This window comes from Mixophyes fleayi, unplaced genomic scaffold (genome assembly GCF_038048845.1).
Source record: "Mixophyes fleayi isolate aMixFle1 unplaced genomic scaffold, aMixFle1.hap1 Scaffold_582, whole genome shotgun sequence".
Lineage (NCBI taxonomy): Eukaryota > Metazoa > Chordata > Amphibia > Anura > Limnodynastidae > Mixophyes > Mixophyes fleayi.
Window position 1 is genome coordinate 10,001 of NW_027448281.1, and position 5,000 is coordinate 15,000.

At 45.8% G+C, this 5,000-nt stretch overlaps 4 non-coding genes and 15 pseudogenes across 4 annotated transcripts in view; all 19 read right to left on the minus strand.

Moving 5' to 3' along the window:
- Positions 1–60, minus strand: part of LOC142134985 (5S ribosomal RNA) — a 119-nt pseudogene extending 59 nt beyond the window's left edge.
- A 280-nt stretch (positions 61–340) lies between these two features.
- On the minus strand, positions 341–449 carry LOC142135041 (5S ribosomal RNA; annotated as a pseudogene).
- Positions 450–529: 80 nt separating this feature from the next.
- LOC142135024 (5S ribosomal RNA) lies at positions 530–648 on the minus strand. The gene has a single exon (XR_012687150.1). It is a non-coding gene; the product is annotated as a 5S ribosomal RNA (ribosomal RNA).
- Positions 649–730: 82 nt separating this feature from the next.
- Positions 731–849, minus strand: LOC142134932 (5S ribosomal RNA; annotated as a pseudogene).
- A 239-nt stretch (positions 850–1,088) lies between these two features.
- Positions 1,089–1,206, minus strand: LOC142134963 (5S ribosomal RNA; annotated as a pseudogene).
- A 270-nt stretch (positions 1,207–1,476) lies between these two features.
- On the minus strand, positions 1,477–1,595 carry LOC142135053 (5S ribosomal RNA; annotated as a pseudogene).
- Positions 1,596–1,675: 80 nt separating this feature from the next.
- LOC142134970 (5S ribosomal RNA) lies at positions 1,676–1,793 on the minus strand (annotated as a pseudogene).
- Positions 1,794–1,872: 79 nt separating this feature from the next.
- Positions 1,873–1,991, minus strand: LOC142134875 (5S ribosomal RNA; annotated as a pseudogene).
- A 273-nt stretch (positions 1,992–2,264) lies between these two features.
- LOC142134860 (5S ribosomal RNA) lies at positions 2,265–2,383 on the minus strand. Its single transcript, XR_012687123.1, has one exon. It is a non-coding gene; the product is annotated as a 5S ribosomal RNA (ribosomal RNA).
- Positions 2,384–2,621: 238 nt separating this feature from the next.
- LOC142135027 (5S ribosomal RNA) lies at positions 2,622–2,740 on the minus strand (annotated as a pseudogene).
- A 280-nt stretch (positions 2,741–3,020) lies between these two features.
- On the minus strand, positions 3,021–3,140 carry LOC142134892 (5S ribosomal RNA; annotated as a pseudogene).
- Positions 3,141–3,221: 81 nt separating this feature from the next.
- Positions 3,222–3,340, minus strand: LOC142134862 (5S ribosomal RNA). Its single transcript, XR_012687125.1, has one exon. It is a non-coding gene; the product is annotated as a 5S ribosomal RNA (ribosomal RNA).
- An 81-nt stretch (positions 3,341–3,421) lies between these two features.
- LOC142134954 (5S ribosomal RNA) lies at positions 3,422–3,539 on the minus strand (annotated as a pseudogene).
- An 82-nt stretch (positions 3,540–3,621) lies between these two features.
- On the minus strand, positions 3,622–3,740 carry LOC142134995 (5S ribosomal RNA; annotated as a pseudogene).
- An 81-nt stretch (positions 3,741–3,821) lies between these two features.
- On the minus strand, positions 3,822–3,940 carry LOC142134979 (5S ribosomal RNA; annotated as a pseudogene).
- A 240-nt stretch (positions 3,941–4,180) lies between these two features.
- LOC142135002 (5S ribosomal RNA) lies at positions 4,181–4,299 on the minus strand (annotated as a pseudogene).
- An 81-nt stretch (positions 4,300–4,380) lies between these two features.
- LOC142135049 (5S ribosomal RNA) lies at positions 4,381–4,499 on the minus strand (annotated as a pseudogene).
- Positions 4,500–4,740: 241 nt separating this feature from the next.
- Positions 4,741–4,859, minus strand: LOC142134912 (5S ribosomal RNA; annotated as a pseudogene).
- Positions 4,860–4,940: 81 nt separating this feature from the next.
- Positions 4,941–5,000, minus strand: part of LOC142134973 (5S ribosomal RNA) — a 119-nt gene continuing 59 nt past the window's right edge. The window contains exon 1 of the ribosomal RNA XR_012687145.1: positions 4,941–5,000. This exon is cut by the window's right edge and continues 59 nt beyond it. This is a non-coding gene — a ribosomal RNA (5S ribosomal RNA).

The window sequence follows — 5,000 nt, forward strand, 5'->3', positions numbered from 1 at the left end:
CCTGCTTAGCTTCCAAGATCAGACGAGATTGGGCTTGTTCAGGGTGGTGGGGCTGTAGGTATTGGTTTCCTATTGACCTACATCTCTTATACATCTCAAAACCAGCATTGAAGGAAGCCGGAACAAGAGAGAAAAAAAAAAGGCCTAAAGCAATTGGTATTCCCAGGTGGTCTCCCATCAAAGTACTAACCAGGTCCGGCCCTGCTTAGCTTCCAACATCAAACAAGATTGGGCTTGTTCAGAAATGTGTATCTGTAGGTATTGGTTTAGTATTGACCTACATCTCTTATAATCTCAAAACCAGCATTGAAGGAAGCCGGAACAAGAGAGGAAAAAAAAAGGCCTACAGCACCTGGTATTCCCAGGTGGTCTCCCATCCAAGTACTAACCAGTCCCGGCCCTGCTTAGCTTCCAAGTTCAGGCTTGTTCAGGGTGGTGTGGCTGTAGGTATTGGTTTCCTATTGACCTACATCTCTTATACATCTCAAAACCAGCATTGAAGGAGGCCGGAACAAGAGAGAAAAAAAAAAGCCTACAGCACCTGGTATTTCCAGGTGGTCTCCCATCCAAGTACTAACCAGGCCCAGCCCTGCTTAGCTTCCAAGATCAGACGAGATTGGGCTTGTTCAGGGTGGTGTGGCTGTAGGTATTGTTTTTCTATTGACCTACATCTCTTATACATCTAAAAACAAGCATTGAAGGAAGCCGGAACAAGAGAGAAAAAAAAAAAGGCCTACAGCACCTGGTATTCCCAGGTGGTCTCCCATCCAAGTACTAACCAGGCCCGGCGCTGCTTAGCTTCCAAGATCAGACGAGATTGGGCTTGTCCAGGGCTGTGTGGCTGTAGGTATTGGTTTTCTAATAACCTACATCACTTATACATTTTAAAACCAGCATTAAAGGAAGCCAGAACAAGAGAGAAAAAAAAAAGTACTAACCAGGCCCGGACCTGCTTAGCTTTCAAGATCAGACGAGATTGGGCTTGTTCAGGGTGGTGTGGCTGTAGGTATTGGTTTCCTATTGACCTACATCTCTTATACATCTCAAAACCAGCATTGAAGGAGGCCGGAACAAGAGAGAAAAAAAAAAGCCTACAGCACCTGGTATTTCCAGGTGTCTCCCATCCAAGTACTAACCAGGCCCGGCCCTGCTTAGCTTCCAAGATCAGACGAGATTGGGCTTGTTCAGGGTGGTGTGGCTGTAGGTATTGGTTTCCTATTGACCTACATCTCTTATACATCTCAAAACCAGCATTGAAGGAAGTCGGAACAAGAGAGAAAAAAAAAAGGGCCTACAGCACCTGGTATTCCCAGGTGGTCTCACATCCAAGTACTAACCAGGCCTGGCTCTGCTTAGCTTCAAGATCAGGCTTGTTCAGGGTGGTGTGCCTGTAGGTATTGGTTTCCTATTTACCTACATCTCTTATACATCTAAAAACAAGCATTGAAGGAAGCCGGAACAAGAGAGAAAAAAAAAAGCCTACAGCACCTAGTATTCCTAGGTGGTCTCCCATCCAAGTACTAACCAGGCCTGGCCCTGCTTAGCTTCCAAGAACAAACAAGATTGGGCTTGTTTAGAGATGTGTAGCTGTAGGTTTTGGTTTCCTATTGACCTACATCTCTTATAATCTCAAAACCAGCATTGAAGGAAGCCGGAACAAGAGAGAAAAAAAAAAGGCCTACAGTACCTGGTATTCCCAGGTGGTCTCCCATCCAAGTACTAACCAGGCCCGGACCTGCTTAGCTTCCAAGATCAGACGAGATTGGCTTGTTCAGGGTGGTGTGGCTGTAGGTATTGGTTTCTTATTGACCTACATCTCTTATACATCTAGAAACCAGCATTGAAGGAAGCCGGAACAAGAGAGAAAAAAAAAGCCTGCAGCACCTGGTATTTCCAGGTGGTCTCCCATCCAAGTACTAACCAGGCCCAGCCCTGCTTAGCTTCCAAGATCAGACGAGATTGGGCTTGTTCAGGGTGGTTTGGCTGTAGGTATTGGTTTTGTATTGACCTACATCTCTTATACATCTCAAAACCAGCATTGAAGGAAGTCGGAACAAGAGAGAAAAAAAAAAGGGCCTACAGCACCTGGTATTCCCAGGTGGTCTCGCATCCAAGTACTAACCAGGCCCGGCTCTGCTTAGCTTCCAAGATGAGGCTTGTTCAGGGTGGTGTGACTGTAGGTATTGGTTTCCTATTGACCTACATCTCTTATACATCTAAAAACAAGCATTGAAGGAAGCCGGAACAAGAGAGAAAAAAAAAAAAGCCTACAGCACCTGGTATTCCCAGGTGGTCTCCCATCCAAGTACTAACCAGGCCCGGCCCTGCTTAGCTTCCAAGATCAGACGAGATTGGGCTTGTCCAGGGTGGTGTGGCTTTAGGTATTGGTTTCCTAATGACCTACATCACTTATACATTTTAAAACCAGCATTGAAGGAAGCCAGAACAAGAGAGAAAAAAAAAAGTACTAACGAGGCCCGGACCTGCTTAGCTTTCAAGAGCAGATGAGATTGGCTTGTTCAGGGTGGTGTGGCTGTAGGTATTGGTTTCCTATTGACCTACATCTCTTATACATCTCAAAACCAGCATTGAAGGAGGCCGGAACAAGAGAGAAAAAAAAAAGGCTACAGCACCTGGTATTCCCAGGTGGTCTCACATCCAAGTACTAACCAGGCCCGGCTCTGCTTAGCTTCCAAGATCAGACGAGATTGGGTTTGTTTAGGGTGTTGTGGCTGTAGGATTTGGTTTCCTAATGACCTACATCACTTATACATCTGAAAACCAGCATTGAAGGAAGCCGGATCAAAAGAGAAAAAAAAAGGCCTACAGCACCTGGTATTCCCAGGTGGTCTCCCATCCATGTACTAACTAGGCCTGGCGCGGCTTATCTTTCAAGATCAGACGAGATTGTGCTTGTTCAAGGTGGAGTCGCTGTAGGTATTAGTTTACTATTGACCTACATCTCTTATACATCTCAACACCAGCATTGAAGGAAGCCAGAACAAGAGAGAAAAAAAAAAGGCCTACAGCACCTGGTATTCCCAGGTGGTCTCCCATCCAAGTACTAACCAGGGCCCGGCCCTGCTTAGCTTCCAAGATCAGATGAGATTGGGCTTGTTTAGGGTGGTGTGGCTGTAGGTATTGTTTTCCTATTGACCTACATCTCTTATACATCTAGAAACCAGCATTGAAGGAAGCCGGAATAAGAGAGAAGAAAAAAAGGCCTACAGCACCTGGTATTCCCAGGTGGTCTCCCATCCAAGTACTAACCAGGCCCAGCTCTGCTTAGCTTCCAAGATCAGACGAGATTGGGCTTGTTCAGGGTGGTGTGGCTGTAGCAATTGGTTTCCTATTGACCTACATCTCTTATACATCTCAAAACCAGCATTGAAGGAGGCCGGAACAAGCGAGAAAAAAAAAAAGCCTACAGCACCTGTTATTTCCGGAGGTCTCCCATCCAAGTACTAACCAGGCCCAGCCCTGCTTAGCTTCCAAGATCAGACGAGATTGGGCTTGTTCAGGGTGGTGTGGCTGTAGGTATTGGATTCTTATTGACCTACATCTCTTATACATCTAAAAACAAGCATTGAAGGAAGCCGGAACAAGAGAGAAAAAAAAAAGGGCCTACAGCACCTGGTATTCCCAGGTGGTCTCGCATCCAAGTACTAACCAGGCCAGGCTCTGCTTAGCTTCCAAGATCAGACGAGATTGGGCTTGTTCAGGGTGGTGTGGCTGTAGGTATTGGTTTCCTATTGACCTACATCTCTTATACATCTAAAAACCAGCATTGAAGTAAGCCGGAACAAGAGAGAAAAAAAAAAAGCCTACAGCACCTGGCATTCCCAGGTGGTCTCCCATCCAAGTACTAACTAGGCCTGGGCCTGCTTAGCTTCCAAGATCAGACGAGATTGGGCTTGTTCAGGGTGGTGTGGCTGTAGGTATTGGTTTCTTAATGACCTACATCACTTATACATCTCAAAACCAGCATTGAAGGAAGCCAGAACAAGAGAGAAAAAAAAAAGTACTAACCAGGCCTGGACCTGCTTAGCTTTCAAGATCAGACGAGATTTGGCTTGTTCAGGGTGGTGTGGCTGTAGGTATTGGTTCCCTATTGACCTACATCTCTTATACATCTCAAAACCAGCATTGAAGGAAGCCGGAACAAGAGAGAAAAAAAAAAATGCTACAGCACCTGGTATTCCCAGGTGGTCTCGCATCCAAGTACTAACCAGGCCCGGCTCTGCTTAGCTTCCAAGATCAGATGAGATTGGGCTTGTTCAGGGTGTTGTGGCTGTAGGATTTGGTTTCCTAATGACCTAGCATCACTTATACATCTGAAAACCAGCATTAAAGGAAGCCGGATCAAAAGAGAAAAAAAAAGGCCTACAGCACCTGGCATTCCCAGGTGGTCTCCCATCCATGTACTAACTAGGCCTGGCGCGGCTTATTTTTCAAGATCAGATGAGATTGGGCTTGTCCAGGGTGGTGTGGCTGTAGGTATTGGTTTTCTAATGACCTACATCACTTATACATTTTAAAACCAGCATTGAAGGAAGCCAGAACAAGAGAGAAAAAAAAAAGTACTAACCAGGCCTGGACCTGCTTAGCTTTCAAGATCAGATGAGATTGGGCTTGTTCAGGGTGGTGTGGCTGTAGGTATTGTTTTCCTATTGACCTACATCTCTTATACATCTCAAAACCAGCATTGAAGGAAGTCGTAACAAGAGAGAAAAAAAAAAGGGCCTACAGCACCTGGTATTCCCAGGTGGTCTCGCATCCAAGTACTAACCAGGCCCAGCTCTGCTTAGCTTCCAAGATCAGACGAGATTGGGCTTGTTCAGGGTGGTGTGGCTGTAGGTATTGGTTTCCTATTGACCTACATCTCTTATACATCTAAAAACCAGCATTGAAGGAAGCCGGAACAAGATAGAAAAAAAAAAGGCCTACAGCACCTGGTATTCCCAGGTGGTCTCCCATCCAAGTACTAACCAGGCCCATCC